At 37.4% G+C, this 18753-nt stretch overlaps 1 pseudogene; it reads left to right on the forward strand.

Annotated features, from left to right (window-relative positions):
* Positions 1–1395: 1395 nt before the first annotated feature.
* LOC137769440 (small ribosomal subunit protein eS7-like) lies at positions 1396–1885 on the forward strand (annotated as a pseudogene).
* The last annotated feature ends 16868 nt before the right edge of the window (positions 1886–18753 follow it).

Raw genomic sequence — 18753 nt, forward strand, 5'->3', positions numbered from 1 at the left:
AAACCATGCATCATGCTCATTTATGGATCATGAAATAAGGTTCCCCAGAAACCCACAAGTGAGGTCTCCCCTTATTTTCTTCAAGTGCAAAAGTCACATACCCAGAGAGAACTTTTCTGACTACCCCATAGAAAGTAGCCCCATCAACATTTTCACTCTCTTTTTTCTTACCCTACTTTATTTTTCTCCAAGGCTTTTATTATCAAATGAGATATCATGTATTTATTTGTTTGTTTGTTTCATCCCTTGCTTTACTGAAATGTATGCTTCATGAGAACAAGGGCTTCACCGTATTCACTACTGTATCCCCATGCCTAGAACAATGGGGGCTCAAAAATTTGTTGATGATGAATGGATGGATGGAGAGAGGGATGAGGTAATAGGATGGCCTTGAGGAAATAATATGCTAAGAGGACTCTGGAGCTAACAGATGACCCAGCTTCCTTCTGGAAAGACCACCTTGCCTGTCACATCCCCCTGCTGTACACGCCAAACACACACATATACACACACCTCCCTCACTGCCACCTGCAGGACTCTACCTACTGTTAATATCAGGAGAGGTAAGGCTTCAGCCAGGTGGCAGTGGGGAGAAGAGTGTGGAGTGAGTATTTGTGTGATTATCTGGTTTGCCCTGCCTAGATTGAAGGCTTTAAAGGGATGCCGAGAAGCAAGATTGTCTACAGACCCTAGAATCTGGCTTTAAAGGCTATACCAGCTAAAGCCTTCACTGTGGCCAGCAAGAGCCCCCAGCTAGCTCAGATCCTTAGCACCAACCCTCATCTCTTAAATTTTATCAGACTTCACTTCAGCCTGCCTTACCCACAAATCCAACCTTATTCCAAACATTTTTCCTTCAGAAATCCCATTAATTACTCTGATTAAATATGTGGCAGTTTTAATAATTCAGCAACCAGAAAACAATTAATTTCATAGTATATGCAATATTTTTAAGTCTTAAAAGAGAAAAAAACATGTTTATTTCTTAAAGCAACCATATAGAATTGGTTACTAACAAGACATTACGTCAAAATCAGTTGTTTTCAAAATAAATGAATTAGTCCACTCCATTTGCAAGTGTGCTGGCCCTTGTGACCAAGGACCCTCTACCCCCAGCTTTTGCTGCCCCTTCACCACAGATTGGCCTCCTGGAGATCCCGCCTGTCCTTAAAAGGAAGGAGGCAATGACCACCATTCTCCAGATAGCAAGGCTGAGGATTAATACAGAAAGGCAGATGGAGGATTGGCCCAGAGCACACTGATTGGAGGCCCAGCAACTCCACAGGGTTTTGAAGAATAAGAAGGCACCCTTAGAAAAATCAAGGACTTCTCTTCCTAAGCCTACTAGTGTCGGCGGCGGCAGCAAATGTTGGCCACATTGGCAAGGTCCGGGCCATGTTCAGTGCCATCGTGGAGATCGTGAAGCCCAATGGCGAGAAGCCTGAAGAGTTCGAGTAGGGCATCTCTCATGCCCTCCTAGAGCTGGAGATGAACTGAGACCTCAAGGCCCAGCTGCGGGAGCTGAACATCATGGCCACCAAGAAAATTGAAGGTGGTGGTGGTCGGAAAGCTATCATAATCTTTGTTCCTGTTCCTCAACTGAAACCTTTCCAGAAAATCCAGGTCCTGCTGTGATGTGGGAGTTGGAGAAGAAGTGCAGCAGGAATCAAGTTGTCTTTATTGCTCAGAGGAGAATTCTGCCTAAGCCAACTCGAAAAAGCCGTACAAAAAATAAGCAAAAGTGTCCCAGGAGCCGCACTCTGACAGCCGTGCATGACTCTGACAGCAGAACAATGTGGAGCACAAGTTTGAAACATTTTCTGGCGTCTATAAGAAGCTCACGGGCAAGGATGTTAATTTTGAATTCCCAGAGTTTCAGTTATAAACAAAAATGACTAAATAAAATATTATTCACAATTTTTACAAAAGCAAGGATTTATTCATTCATTCATTCATTCAACAAATATTTATTTGCCAAATATCAGCAGTCTAACACATACCAGTTATAGTTCTAAGCACTGGGGTAAAATGATGAGCAAGATAGACCAGGTGTCTACCTTCATGGAGCTTGTGTTCTAGTGGGAGGGAAAGGAAAATAAATAGGAAACCAAAAAGTAAGTAAGCCAATAACCAAATAGAATCCTGTTAGAGAGTGATAAGCCGGTGCAGGAAGTAACCTGAAGTAAGGAGGGAGAGAGTGAATGAGCACCTGGGCTTGGGGTGGATGAGGTGGGCGGTGCTTTAGTGGAGGGGACCATGGAAGGCCTCTGAGTAGTGACAGCTCGGGTGAGTGATGACAAGCGGCCACCATGCAAAGATCTGAAGAAGAAACATCCTGGCAACAGGAACAGCAAATGCAAAGGCTCTGAAGTAGGAACAAGCTTAAGTGTTGGAGAAAAAGACCAAGATAGCTACAGCCTGGTGAGCAAGGGGAGGAGTTGAAGGAAACAAGGTCAGAGAGACAGCAGGACCCAGATCAAATATACACACATAAATATGTGTGGTTAATGTTGTTGTGAAACAACATAAATGCCAAAATCATTCTTAAAAGAGAGGCTCTATGATGTAAAAAAATTAATAACCATCAAGGTAAAAATGCCAATGGATACTCATAAAAAAACTGGGAAAGAACAGAAAATTATATAGGAAGTAAGAAGGAAATTGTTCAGCCTATATCAGGAAGTGTCAGCATATGTGATGTTATTCTTGATTTTGAGGAATAAAGAAAAGTAACTGATTTCTGAACATTTACAGATAAACTAACAGAATAAAAAAAGAGCCTGTGTAATTTCCAAATAATTAGAAAAAATAATGCCAAAATAAATCTCTATTCATCTAGAAAGAGAAAAGACAAAGAGCTCAAAAGAAGCTGACAGAAATAAGACCAAACATCTGTGATCACAGTAAATGACAAGTGGGTCAAAAATCAACAGTAATTACTTAGAGAATGAACTTATGGTTATAAGGGGGGAAGGATGGGAGGAAGGGATAGTTAGGGCATATGGGATCGACATGCACACAATGCTATATTTAAAATGGATAACCAACAAGGACCTACTGTAGAGCACAGGGAACTCTGCTCAATGTTATGTGGCAGCCTGGATGGGAAGGGAGTTTGGGGGAGAATGGATACATGTATATGTATGGCTGAGTCACTTTGCTGTGCACCTGAATCTATCACAACATTGTTAATCAGTTATACTCCAATATAAAATAAAAAGTTTTAAAAAAAATTAACATAAAAAAATCAACTGTTATTAATAATCAGCAGGCATAAGTTTAAATTATAAAGAAATATTAATAATGAATATAAGGCATTAAACAGAAAACTACATAATATATTGATTTATTAATTAGTTCAAAACTAAGTATAACTTTCACTAAAACTTATATTACAAATAGTATAACATTTAAATAGATAAATATTGGGGCTTCCCTGGTGGCGCAGTGGTTGGGAATCTGCCTGCCAATGCAGGGGACACGGGTTCGAGCCCTGGTCTGGGAAGATCCCACATGCCGTGGAGCAACTAGGCCCGTGAGCCACAGTTACTGAGCCTGCGCGTCTGGAGCCTGTGCTCCGCAACAAGAGAGGCCGCGATAGTGAGAGGGCCGCGCACCGCGATGAAGAGTGGCCCCCACTTGCCGCAATTAGAGAAAGCCCTAGCACAGAAACGAAGACCCAACACAGCCGTAAATAAATAAATAAATAAATAAAATTTAAAAAAAAAAAATCTCCATCAATAAGTCTATGAAACTCCATCTCTCAGTTTATAAAAAAAAAACAAAACAAAAACAAAAAAACTCAGAGATCATTAAGTCTATGTTATGCTAACAAATATTTGATATTGTTTAAATATAATGAGCATATGAGTATATATAATTCAGTAGAAACTATTTTTGTTTTAATTTCATGCCTATAGGATAAAATCCAAAGCATAGTACAGGAGGTCATTTTACATTCTGATTCCAAACGTTTTCAGTCTCATCTCTTGCCATACCCATTGGACCCCTCTTGCCTTCCACCAGGTTCTCTCAATTCTAATCAATCCAGACTCTATACTCCAGATTAATTATGCACTTCTACATCCCTAATAATTTGGAATTTCCTCTGCTAGAAAGGTTCTTCCTTTGAGCCCCACCCATTGGACCACCTGTCAAAACTCTTGTCTTCAAGGTCCAATTCAGATGCGGAAGCTTTCATTCCCATACACCTGGTTCAACACCCTGGTCAGAATTTATCACCTCTCCCTCTGTGTTTCCATAGCCCTTTTTTTATAAAAAAAGGGATTTCTCCTCTAGCTTTGAAATCCTGATTGCCTTTTTGTTCATTGTGGTTACTTTTCATTTATCCAACATTTATTGATTCATTCAAAAATATCTATTCAGTGCCTACTATATTCTAGGTGCTAGGTAATTAGAAAAAAGAAAAATCCTCTAAGTCCTCCTGAAGCTTAGATTCAAGTCATGAGTTAAGTTTTGAGTTCCTTGAGTGTCACTATCATTTTCCCCAGCACCAAACACCAGGTCCTTCCTGCATGGAGTAGGTACTCAAAAGCTACACCTGCCTGTTCTCCCTTTCCCATGAATAACTCTTTCTCTGCAGTTAACGAAAAGTTTTGTTAACTGAAACATGCCGATAGAGTGTAGAGATTGTCTATTTTGAAGGAATCTAAATTATTCAATAGAAAATACTGCTGCCCTAACAAATAGCAGTTAACCCACCCATGATAGCAGTCACCTGGAGTATTTTTTTTTTTTATCACTAGAAATAATGGTTTGTTTCATCATCAAATGATGATGCCTATGGAGTCTTTACTATTTACCAGGTATCATTGGAGGGCTTTCTGTATTCATCCATTTAATTGTCTCAACAACTCTAAGAAGTATTGTTATCTCTTTTTTTTATAGATGTGGAATCTGAGAAAAATCACTTGCCCCAAATCACATAGCTGGTAAAAAGATGGACCTGGCATTTGAACTCAGGCAGCCTGGCTCCTAAGCCTGTGATCTTATACACTACATCTTAAGGGCATAGAAAATAAAATTCTTTTCCAAATTCGATAGACTAAAATGACTCACAGATGATTATGAATGCAAAAAGACTGTTACACTAGTGGTTTTCACTTCTCTTAAGCTCTTTTATTTGTAAGAAATAGATATATACCCAATTTACCTGAAAGAATATAAGATGAGGTGGGATGGTAATATAAGTACTCACATACACATGTGAATGAAAAATGTTGCTGCCATATCAGTAAACAAAGGATGTTGCAGCCATCACATTGCAGCCTCCCCAGTGGTGAGCCCTGAGGGAACTCAGGATGGAAACAGGATGCCCAGCATCAAGCAGTCACCTGCTGCAGCCACCCCCGACGGTGCACCCGGAGGAGACTCAGGATGAGAAAACACAGGACACTGGCCCCAGATAGCTGAGGTGCATGTCAAAGGAATGATTTCAATAAGCCCAGACTCTTGTATCTTCCCATACATAGAAAAGTGCTAAATACATTAACTTGAGATGTCTGGCTTTCTTAAATTAACAGTAATCTTTTGATATTCCAACTACCTGGTTTTTGTTGCAAAATTCCTATATATCCTGGCTCCCCCCTTACCTTTTGGGAGCAGTCCCTCAGAGTGATCTGAGAGGCTGCCTCCTGGGCTTGAAGTCCTCAGAAAATCCACCAAATAAAACCTAACTCTCAACTTTTAGGTTGTGCATTTTTTTCAGTCAACACACGGAAACCCTGGAAAGGCAGGAAGTGTTTGGAATCAGACTAATAGGACCAGAAACTAGAAGGTCATTCTGATCCCTAAGTTTCCCTATGGACCTGAGAACAAGAACTTCATAAATGTTCTTTACTCTAGTGTTCCACTATTAACCTGTCTGCTCCTGTGTGTCCCCTTCTCTTTCTGTTATCAACTAGTATTCTTTTCATTCTCCTCAGTTAAATTCCTGAGAAGAATCTGGTTGCATCAGCTCAAAACGATGTAGAGCTCTCCTTTTGTCCCTGGCCAGTCCTGGAGGACCCGCCTGCTGTGGACCTACCCCTGAGCCCAGTTCCCTCTCAGTCAACCAAGGGCAGGCCGGAGGGAGGGAGAGAACAGGGTCGCTTCATTCAAAAAACTTATACTAAAGCAAGGCCTAGGCTCAGGTAGCTTCCCTAAAATAGTGCTTTGTGTGTGGCAGACACTCACAGCTGTGCTTCATATAAGAATCAAGAAAATGTGGTGATTATCTCTAATATAAAGAGAGATGTAGAGAATTATCTGTTTAATAAAATACTATGTGTGGAAGCTTTATAAATTCTCACCTGAATTATTGCAATTGCCTGCCCACCATGTTCTTCTCCCCACCCTAAACTCCACATTATCTATTCTCCACACAGAAGCCATGGTGATCCCTCTAAAGTGTGTCAGATTATCTCAAAACCTGCCATGGCCTCCTCACCTCTCTTCAAGACAAGAGCCCGGATGACGGCCTAAAATTGATTATTGGGTAATCAACATTCTCCTTCTCATTTCACTGCCTGCAGCTTCCCCGCTTCATTCTGTCCAGCAAACTGTTTCTCACATGTACCAAGCACACTCCCACCCCAGAGGCTTTGCCCGGGTTTATTCCGCCTGGAATGCAATAATATTCCAAATAGCCCTCACTCTTCCTGTCTTTGTGCAAATCACACCATTTTGGCAGGGCCTACCCTGGCCACTTTATGTAAAACTGCAATCATCCCCCACACCTCCAGCCCCCCATCTCCCTTTACCCTGTTCTATTTTTTCCCCATAATACTTAATGGTTTCTGACACACTTTATCATTCTTTAATTTATTATATTTATTATTTGCCTTTTTCTGGTAGAATATAAGTTCCACAAGGTCAGAAATTTTGTCTTCTTTGTTTACTAAAATATCTTCTTCACTAAAACAGTACCTAGCACTTTTGTTGAATATGCACCCAACAAAATGTTTGTTGAATGAATGAATGAAATTGCCACTAATTATGTAAGGTGTAATCCATCCTATTTTCTATACCTAAGAGCTTTGATACATTTCCATTATGATCTTGAGCTTTTCGGTTAATGCTGAACTTTAAATCCATGTGGGTTGGGGATTTTATTTGACCCAAGAAAAATTCAATAAAGTTGGAGAAAGTGAAGTTCAACTTCTCTATCTATTCAACTTCTATTCTTCTAGAAGTACACTTTTCTATCTAATAGTAGCTAGCAAAGCTGACTTGTTTGTTCATGTTTGGAAATCTTTCTAAAATAGTGTAGAATCTGCTGTCAGTGTGCCTACCAATAGCAGCATTTTCTATTTTGATGGAATGGAATACCTGCAAAATGTGAGGTCTGGCATGTCTCTACCACAAATAAAGTGCTAGCTTTTTTGATATCTATAGTGATCACTGAGGCTTTTTTGTTTAGGTTCAGGTTCGCAGCTACAAATTTGGGTTGGGATTGCCAGAAGTCTGACTACTGAATAAGCGTGTCACTATATTTAGAAAGTAAATGGTAGTTTACAAAAATAGAATATCTGGTTTTGCTACCTTACTTGACTCTATGATTTTAGGATTCATTTGGGATTAAAAGAATTTGAGAGTATATGAATATTTTTGTTACACTCTAAGGGTTTCTATAAGCTTGGAAACTATAAATATTATAAATTTTTTCATGGCAAAATCTCATATTTATTTATGCCTCTAACCTTTGGGTAGTCTTCATGAAACTCCCTATTTAAGTTAGTTTGTAGATGCTGATTTCAGGTATAAGAATGCTATAAGGCATATTATTGATAATTAAATGATGACACTTATCCCTAACTCAAGGTAAGAAATCCAAATAAGTTGCCTAGTAGAATTTAGATGTCATCCTACAAGAAACTGAAAGAGCCTAGTGAGTTCTGATCATTGAAAATTCTTGTCAGAAATAGTCCTCTGATTCATTAAAATATTACTTTGTATAACTGTATCTCATAAGATAATATTTCATCTCAGAATGAGGCACTTTCAAATTATGAAAAAAATAATAATTTCTCCTTCAAGCTATAATGTACTTAGCAAACCTTCAGGATAAAATACACTGTGCAAACATTGGACATTATGATCATTATGTTATTTCACAATGTTCTAAATATAATACTTTTTTGTTGTACTAGGAAGAAATACAGAACTTAGCATACTCACCAAGTACAAAGAGGAGAACTGGACATCTTTAATTCCTATACCAGGAATTAGCAATTCAGATTTGTTTGAAAAACTGAAAATTAGCTTATACCTAAATTTCAATGACTTCATCCTCATTTATTGAATGTTCTAGGGAGGATTAAGTATAGATCTTGCTCAGTTTACAATGGGGTTACATCTCAATAAGCCTATCGTAAATTTAAAATATCATAAGTCAAAAATACATTTAATATACCTCCTAGCAAGTATCATAGCTTAGCCTAGCATAGCTTAAACATGCTCAGAACACTTACATTAACCTTTAGTTGGGCATAATCATCTAACACAAAGCCTATTTTATAATAAGGTGTTAAATATCTCATGTAATTTATTGACTACTGTACTGAAAGTGAAAAACAGAATGGTTGTCTGGGTACAGAATGTCTGGGTACAGAATAAGTGTATCAGTTGTTTACCCTCTGATCACTTAGTTGACTGGGAGCTGTGGCTCACTGCGCAGGATCATGAAAGATATTGTACTGCACATCACTAGCCTGGGAAAAGATCAAAATTCAAACTTTGAAGTACAGTTTCTACCAAATGCATATGGCCTTTGCACCATTGTAAAGCTGAAAAACCTTAATATGAAACATTGTAAATCGGGGACCACATGTATCTTTAAGCATGAGTCAAAGGAACAACTTTCTAAGGTATTTAAAACCAAATCTATGGAAAGTTAACAAATTTGGTCCAGTCACATGAGGTATTGAACCTAGATTTTTAAGTTTACTCCTACCCCAAACACCTATAAATTTTAAATAGTTAAATGCATAGGGACAGCAGAGAACAGGAGATGCAACATAAGAGAGAAGGGGGAAAATATCAAAAGAAAATAAAAAGAGAAAGAGAGAACTGAGACAAATATCTAGAATAATGGTGAATAAACATCCAAAAATGGCAGTTGTTCAAAATTTCTAAGAAGCAACCAATTCAAGTTGGATCAAGAAAACAAAAGATGATGTTACATGACAATTTTATTCAATTAGAGGAAGAAAAGAAAAGAAAAGAGAAGGTATCACCTGGGGGGGAAAAAGTAAATATCTGATGTGTGAACTATTCAGATTTTTTTTCAGTTTATAGGTAAAATTTAGTGATTGACTGGTGATTGAATAATGGAAAAACACAGAAACAAAACACTAACTCTAAACAATATCAACTCAGGAAATACAAGAAGTGTAAACATAGTACACTATGTAGATTAACTGTAAATAATAGTTACATGATAATATAAACACAGATCATTAATTGAACTAAAAAAAGTAATAATAAACTTTTTAGGGGGTGTGAGACATGGAGAAGTATTTACCTGAACACGTGTGTGTGTGTGTGTGTGTGTGTGTGCGTGAGAGAGAGAGACAGAGACAGAGAGAGACAGAGACAGAGAGAGAGGAAGAGAGCAAAATCATCTTCCTTAGTAGAAAAGCAATAGGTTATGTCTAAAACTAAAAAATAAAAACCTTAAGAAGCATGTTGCCTACAAATACTAAAGTAAATAACAAAAGAAACAGCTAAAAGAATTGAAAGTGGTTGTTTCAGGGAGACGATAATCAAAGTAAAAAAAAAATCAAGAGGGGCAGGGGTCTACCTTTTTACATAAATCTGTAATACCATTAGAAATGTATTTATTAATTAAGATAAATTTAAAATTGGGACTTCCCTGGTGGTGCAGTGGTTAAGAATCCGCCTGCCAATGCAGGGGACACGGGTTCAAGCCCTGGTCTGGGAAGATCCCACATGCCTCAGAGCAACTAAGCCTGCATGCTGCAACTACTGAGCCTATGTGCTGTGACTACTGAAGCCTGCACACCTAGAGCCTGTGCTCTGCAACAAAAGAAGCCACCATAATGAGAAGCCCGCGCACTGCAACGAAGAGTAGCTCCCACTCACCGCAACTAGAGAAAAAGCCTGCACACAGCAACGAAGACCCAACACAGCCAAAAACAAAACAAAACAAAACATAAATTTAAAATTAATTAAAAAGCTAAGTGAAAAAAGCAACATGCAGAGAGTTACATATGCATATTTTTTATGCATCTATTGAGATGATCATATGATTTTCAGTCTATTGATATGGTGTATTATATTGATTGATTTTCTTTTTGTTGTTTTTAATTTAATTTTTATTTTATATTGGTGTAGAGTTGATTTACAATGTTGTGCTAGTTTCAGGTGTACAGCAAAGTAATTTAGTTATACATATACATATATCCATTCTTTTTCAGATTCTTTTCCCATACAGGTTATTACAGAACATTGAATATAGTTCCCTGTGCTATACAACAATATGAGTTGTTGTTGATTACCTATTTTATACACAGTAGTGTGTATAGCTTAATCCCAAACTCCTAATTTATCCCTCCCCACACCCTACCTTTGGTAACCATAAGTTTGTCTTGGAGTCTGCGAGTCTGTTTCTGTTTTGTAAATAACTTCATTTGTGTCATCTTTTTAGTTTCCACACATAAGTGATATACAGTATTTCTCTTTCTCTGTCTGACTTACTTCATTTAGTATGATAATCTCTAGGTCCATCCATGTTGCTGCAAGTGGCATTATTTCATTCTTTTTTATAACTGAGTAATATGCCATTGTATATATGTACCACATCTTTATCCATTCCTCTGTCGATGGACATTTAGGTTGCTTCCATGTCTTGGCTATTGTAAATAGTGCCGCTATGAACATTGGGGTGCATGTATCTTTTTGAATTATGGTTTTCTCCAGATATATGCCCAGGAATGGGATTGCAGGATCATATGGTAACTCTGTTTTTAGTTTTTTAAGGAACCTTCATACTGTTCCCCATAGTGGTTGTACCAATTTACATTCCCACCAACAGTGCAAGAGGGTTCCCTTTTCTCCATACCCTCTCCAGCACTTATTGTTTGTAAACTTTTTGATGATGGCCATTCTGACCAGTGTGAGGTGATACCTCATTGTAGTTTTGATTTGCATTTCTCTAATAATTAGTAATGCTGAGCATCTTTTCATGCGCCTTTTGGCCATCTGTATGTCTTCTTTGGAGAAATGTTTATTTAGATCTTCTGCCCATTTTTTGATTGGGTTTTTTGGTTTTTTGATATTGAGTTACATGAGCTGTTTTTATATTTTGGAGATTAATCCCTTGTTGGTCACTTCATTTGCAAATATTTTCTCCTATTCTGTGGGTTGTCTTTTCATTTTGTTTATGGTTTCCTTTACTGTGCAAAAGCTTTTAAATTTAATTAGGTCCCATTTGTTTATTTTTGGTTTTATTTCCATTACTCTAGGAGGTGGATCCAAAAAGATGCTGCTGCAATTTATGTCAAAGAGTGTTCTGCCTATGCTTTCTTCTAGGAGTTTTACAGTATCCAGTCTTACATTTAGGACTTTAATCCGTTTTGGGTGTATTTTTGTGTGTGGTGTTAGAGAGTGTTCTAATTTCATTCTTCTACATGTTGCTGTCCAGTTTACTAGCATGATTTATTGAAGAGACTGTCTTTTCTCCATGGTATATTCTTGTCTCCTTTGTTGTAGATTAATTGACCATAGGTGTGTGGGTTCATTTCTGGGCTTTCTATCCTGTTCTTTTGATCTATATATTTCTGTTTTTATGCCTGTACCATACCAGAATAAACTCATTTGGTCATGATGTATGATGTTTTCAATATTGCTAAATTCAGTTTTCTAATAATTTGTTAAGGATTTTTACATTGCACCTATGTCCATGAGGGCTATTAGAGTTTCGTTTTCTTTAATGTCTTTATCAGAGTAAATGATTTGAGACATTCCTCTATTTTCTGGAAGAGCTCATGTAGAATTAGTACTATTTCATCCTTAAATCAAATAGTTGGTAGGATTCGCCAGTGAAGCCATCTGGGCCTAGGGTCTCTTGTGTAGAACAGTTTTTCACTGCAAGTTCTATGGTTTTTCATAGATATAGAACTATTCAGATCTTCTATTTCCTTTTGTGTGAACTTTGGTTGTTTGTTACTTCAAGAGAATTTGCCTAATTCATCTAACTTTTCAAATTTATTGGCACACAATTATTCATGATATTCCTTTATTATCCTTATAGTTCTGCAGGAACTATAGCAATGTCTCTTATTTCATTCCTAATGTTGGTAAGTAATCTTTTCTCTCTTTCTTGTTTTTGCTTGTTTGTTTTTCTTGTTAGTCTGGCTACAGATTTATCAGTTTTATTGACATTCCACTGATTTTTCTTTATTTTTTTCTCCTTTCTATTTCACTAATTCCCTCTCTTATTTTTCCTTCCTTATGCTTACTTTGGGCTTAATTTGTTCCTTTTATCTAGTTTCTTAACACTGAAGCTTGGATCTTTGATTTGAGATATTTTTTTCTTTTCTAATACAGACATCTACTGCTATAATTTTTCCATGAATTACTGTTTGGGTTATACCCACAAATCTTGAAGTGCTATGTTTTCATTTCATTTCATTCAGCCCAAAATATTTTATAACCTTAAATGCCATATCTTCTTTGACCCATGTTTTATTTAGGGTATATTTTTTTAATTTTCAAACACACGTAGATTTTCCATATCTTTCTCTTATTGGTTTCTATTTTAATCTCATTGTGGCCAGAGAACATACTTTGTATTATTTTATTTCAATCCAGTTGAATTTAATGAGATTTGTGTTGTGGCTTAGAACAGTTTGCCTTGGTGAATATGAACGTTACATATGCACTAGAAAGAATATATATTCTGCAGCTGTTGTATGAAAATTTCCCTAAATATTAGACTAAATAAGCCAAGTTGGTTGACTGTGTTTCTCAAGTCTTCTATATCCTTACTGATTTTCTGTCTATTTGTTCTACTAATTACTAAGAGAGGAGGGTTGAAATCTCCAACTAGAATTACAGATTCATATATTTTCTTTTTAGTTCTATGAGTGTTTTGCCTCAGGTTTTTTGAAACTCTGTTTTTAGGTGCATATACATTTAGGATTTTTAGGGCTTCTTAATGAATTGACCCCTTTATCATTATGTAACGCCTTTTTTTGTCCCTGGCAATATTCCTTATCATAACGTCTACTCTATCTGAAATTAATCTAATCACCCCAGCCTTTTTACTTTGTATTGTTAGTGTTTACATAGTATATTGTTTTCTGTCCTTTTACTTTTAACCAACATGTCATTATATTTAATCTCTAAAACAACCCTATGAACTAGGTACTATTATCATTCTCTAATTTACACGTGAGAAAACTGAAATAGAGTACTTGACACTACCCTGTACTTCCTCTTCACCCAGCCTGATTCCAGAACTCTTAGTCTTCTCCTGATGCTACTTCTCAAATATGTCCAGATCATAATATTTTCAGTGCCAATTTTTTCCATTTACATTCCAATATAAATAAAATATTCAAATAATGTATTTTTCCCATTACCTCCATGGGATGTAGTAAGGTTATTAGCATTTTGCATGAGGAAAATTAAAATGTGGATTAAAGTATTTTTTATTTCCCTGAATTGATTCTGGGGCCAAAAGAAAAGAGTGGTAAGATTCTTTATCACTTGTCTGTGAATACCTGTATTGAACTCCACTTTTCTTTCTGTTGCCTGTCAACTTATTTCTGTTTAAGTTAACAATAATTTATTTTATTAACAGATACCAGGTTTAGGGTCAAAATCTATACTAAAAGTTTTTACTTTTTATTTAAGAAAATAGGTGAGAGCAACCCCACTAATAGCACCTTCTGAATCTCAGTAATTAGTTTATGTCTCAGAAGAGAGTAAGGCTTTGAGTAGTGCTTCCTGGAAATACCACACAGCACCCCAAATTCAGTGGAACCCCCTCATCCTGCAGCAGTTCCTTGGAGCTTGGGCTCTAGTCTGTCACCCCACATTGTCTCTGCTCCCAAGAGACTGAAAACACCATGACAAGATGTCGGCTTTGGTACTAGCCAAAGAACAGGGGTTTAGAAACTGTTCTATAGAATCCCTTTCATCAAAGCAGAGAAGGGAAGAAATGGTTATTTTACCACTAGGCCAGGCCCCCAACTCTTTGTTGCTGGCTTCTCTGAATGAGTTGACAAGTTCTGTAGGCTTCACTCTGAACATAAATTTCCAACAGAAGAGTTTAGAGTCCCTTAACCTCTACCCAGACAATCATACTGCTTCTCCAGTTAAATGTGGGGAAAACAACCTTAGTGTTTTTATTCAAGAGTCAAAATGCCTAACTCAGTCAGACCTTGCTCAGACCCTGGCCCTCCCCTCATTATCACCTCCACCCACCAGAGACCACTGACACCATAAATGCCTGGGAGGTGGTGGCTTAGTCCACACTACACCAAATTCCTGGCTTGAATGATTTTTTTTTATACTAAGTTAATTTCTTTGTCTTCTTACAGATGCATTTTTTCTTTCTTTTTTTTAAAATTTATTTATTAATTTTTGGCTGCGTTGGATCTTCATTGCTGTACGCGGGCTTTCTCTAGTTGCGGCGAGTTGGGGCTACTCTTTGTTGCGGTGCAGGGGCTTCTCATTGTGGTGGCTTCTCTTTGGAGCACAGACTCTAGGTGAGCAGGCTTCAGTAGTTGTGGCACGTGGGCTCATTCATTGTGGCTCATGGGCTCTAGAGTGCAGGCTCAGTAGCTGTGGAACATGGGCCTAGTTGCTCCACAGCATGTGGGACCTTCCTGGACCAGGGCTCAAACCTGCATCCCCTGCATTGGCAGGCAGATTCTTAACCACTGTGCCACCAGGGAAGTCTCTACTTTTTCTTTCTAAATAGATATATGCTGGCAATTGAATAATCTAGATATTTTTCTAATCCCAATCAGATGAACTAACACCTTTACATGCTGATCATATGCCAGGCACTAGGTTGGGAACCTTTATTTATTTCGTGTCATAAGTAGTAGAACCTCAAGCTAATATACTCACAATTCTTTCTATAGAAGCTACCATTTAATTTTATGAAGTGACCACTTATAATAGCATTGGAAACAAATGTCTGTGCCTACAATTTTCTAAATTTCTTCACTTTCATTTCTACAACTATGGCAATGTTACTTGATTTCTATATACCTTCCTTCAGAACAAAGTGTGAACAGTAATTCTTCTTAGTATTGTATCTCATAATATCTTAAGAAGAGCACTGAATTGGAAGCTTTGAAGATCATTGTCCTAAGAGCCAGCTAAGGTTGGATGGAAGACTTTGTGAAAGTCATTCAAACATTCTTGGTCTCAGTTTTACCACCTAAGACATTAAAAAATTAGACTAGGTGCTCACTAGGGACCTCTTTAATTCTAAGCATCTAAAAATCCTTCAGAGAAAGAATGTACTTTGGAAACAACTAACCAGGTATATGTTTTTTGAAGTGTTAATGATTGATAGGTTGTGACACTGAAATCAGTTAAACACGAATCAAATATTTACAAATACCTCCCATGCAGTGTATTTTCCATTTTGGGAAGGTATTAGGCAATGGAACATTTCTCAGATATTTTTACTGGAAGAGACTAATTAGGTTGAGTTTTTTGTTTCTACTATGTAAAGTTCCCACTAAAGCAATAATGATATGTGAAATGCTCTGTTTATTCATAGACTAAAATATCACATTAAGAATTATTTAGCAAGTTGCTCTCAGACTAAGAGGCTTGTGATTTGCCTAACAATACTTTTCTAAAAGTACTAAAAGACCAAATCTATTGTTGTTGTTAATATTAACAATTATAATTCAAAATATCAATGATGTTCTCATTAAATATAGGCACTGTTCCTTGTTGTCCTAAAATGTAAGTCAGAAGTCAGGTTTTATATTTTTAACTCAGCTACTAACTTTTGAGACAATAAAATGTCAAGCCATTTCAATTCTCTCAAAAGATGGAAAAAATGGCATTCAACCAATTACCCCAATCACTGTGGACAGGTAGAGACCATGTTAATTGTTCTCCAGGCATTAATATAGAAAGCTTTGAAAAACACCCACTATGTTTTCTAAGTTAACTTTCTAAACTTTCCTAAATTAGTTTTCTAAAATAACAAAATAATGCCTAAATGTTTACTAAGTTTATTACAAATTGATTTTCATGCATTTCTAAAGTTTTCAATTTTCCATTTAAATTTTCAACCTGTTCATTCTTTCAGCATGAATTCCACATGCATATTACCTATTTAAAAAAAAATATTTTTTTTCCCCTTTATTTGTCCTGAAGCAAACTTTCTGAGGCTTCAGTGATTACCTAATCATACTGGAATTTAGGATTTGATAACCAAGTCCACATTCCTCCCATCCACACCCTTCATTGTGCAAGAGACTTTGATCTTATCTCCTTCTGGGCCTTTTCCACATCAGAATCCTAGTCTTTCGAATCTCCTTCCAGATGAAAGTTTTCCATTCCTTAATTTTTATTACCCTTCTTTTACTGACCTTTATTTATGTATTTTTAGCTCTATTTTCTTCCTTGAGTGTGTTGTCCAAAAACACATCATGGCTTTTGAGGAAAAGAAAACTATGCTTTCTTTCATCTTACAATGTTTCCTAATAATATCCAGTATTTCATTTATCTTGTATTAAAACAACACATTGAGTAATTAAATGAAAATTTCTACCCTTACATTCAAATTGACATCTTTTACCTTGAAATCATGTTTTCTGTTATTCATTACAGGATGTCAACCATGATGTTTGCCCAGGCTGAATATCACTTGACGTTTTCTTGTTCATTTCTATTATTAGGAGAAGTTTTCTTAGTTCCTTTCCTTCCATTATTATTAAGTGGAAAATGTGTTTCCCAGAACACACCAGCCTAAGAGTAAAAAAATAATCACAATGGCAATCAGGCACCAGGATTTTTCTGGTTACACCCCAGCATGCTCTGGGGAAAACTGAGCCTCCAAAAAATTCAAGAATGTGTTCTTCTGAATATTCTATTGGCTGCTGTCTTCTTTTTAAGAGCACTCAAGTGATACCTCCTGTTGCTCTTGATATCCAAAGCAGTAGCCAGGAAGACAGTGACCATGGCCCCATACCAGAGCGTGCCCACGGCTGCAGCCCACTGAGGTCTGCGCTGGACGCCTGGTTTTGGGCCTCAGGGGAGTGTCTATCTTCTGTAGCTCCCGGCACCACTGTCATTGCCATCACAAACCCTAAAGACCTCTGCTCTTTTGATTTTCACTTGTTCTCCATTTATACTCCCTTATCTTGGGATTTAGTCCTGAATCCAAGGAGCCTAAACTAGGGGAGAGTTCATCCCCCAAACACTGGCTGACCATTCTCAAGCCCAACCTAGGCTATCAACACTGAACTCTCTCTTCCCACATGACAAGTTATTTCCCACAGGTTCTTTGTGTGTTTGTTGCCACAGTGTGTTCTACTATACCTGATCTAATTTCATCCTTTTGATCACCCCCGGAAAAGGTGGTGCCACCAATTTTACAGATGAAAAAACAGGGCATCAAGAAATTAAATTAATTACCCTACATAACATAGTTGACAAGAGACAGAACCCAGAATTAAACCTGGTCTCCAGCCCCAAACCCTGAAGTATAACACACAGATTTTTCCACTTTCTAGTGATTTGTGTTTCAGACATGCTGCTTCCTAAACCTCATATTATACAGCCTCAATGTCAGGGAATCCTGGAGGTCGCGTGACACTTCTTCACAAGACGTGCCCAGACATGCTAGAATCCTAAAGCTAACATGATTCTGGCCCCGACTCCAGTTCTTATGTGTAAAAGTGTTAGCATGCGGTCAAGGGAGCTTGCGCTCCACAGAAGTGAAGACCTGGGCATGGATACATGCTTTGCAAGTATTTGTATAGACCCCCGACCCTGAGATTTTCTCCTCTATGCAATTGGCTAAGAACATTTTCCAGGGTTGAAAAGGGCCTGGTGCTATCAGGCTTCTCTCTTTCTTCTCTTCTGCAAGCTTCAAAGTCCTCTCTCTCACTTCTAGGTCTTTTCTAAAAGTCACATATAAGCCTTCTCGGATTTTCTGAGGCAGAGCATGAACTCTCCTTACCCTGTAAACTTATCACCTTCTACAGACTTCTCTCAGCCTCCACATCACATTGCTTCAGAATATCTGTAGGTCTGTCTTGCTCAGTAGGCTCTGAGGTAGTTGAGAATACGGACTGTGTCTTACTCAGGGTGTAGCCCTAGTGTCCAGAAATAACAGGAACTCCTGGAAAACTCCATGACTAATACTCGCTCTTTACAGATATATAAACTAGATTTTGTTTTATGTTTTCTAAACCTTATTCCCTAAGCAATTTATTTCACACTTCTCACCTACATGTCTCTGACAGCAGAAAGATGTGTCCAGAGGGTCAAGAGGCCTAATTCTACACAATGTACTTGCCGTGAATTCAAATTCTGACATCTTGATTATCATTTGTTTCCATCTTGCTGCAGGCTACTCCATAATCCAATGTGCCCAATGTAACAGATGAGATCATCTGGAATGAAATACAGATAAATATATTTCTTTTCTATTTTCTTAAATATGAATTTATTTTCAGGTGCAGCTTAGGAGAAAATATGATCAGCTGATCAAACTGTTGTTTCATGGATGTTATTTCACAA

The sequence above is a fragment of the Eschrichtius robustus genome, chromosome 9 (genome assembly GCF_028021215.1).
Source record: "Eschrichtius robustus isolate mEscRob2 chromosome 9, mEscRob2.pri, whole genome shotgun sequence".
In the NCBI taxonomy this organism is placed as follows: domain Eukaryota; kingdom Metazoa; phylum Chordata; class Mammalia; order Artiodactyla; family Eschrichtiidae; genus Eschrichtius; species Eschrichtius robustus.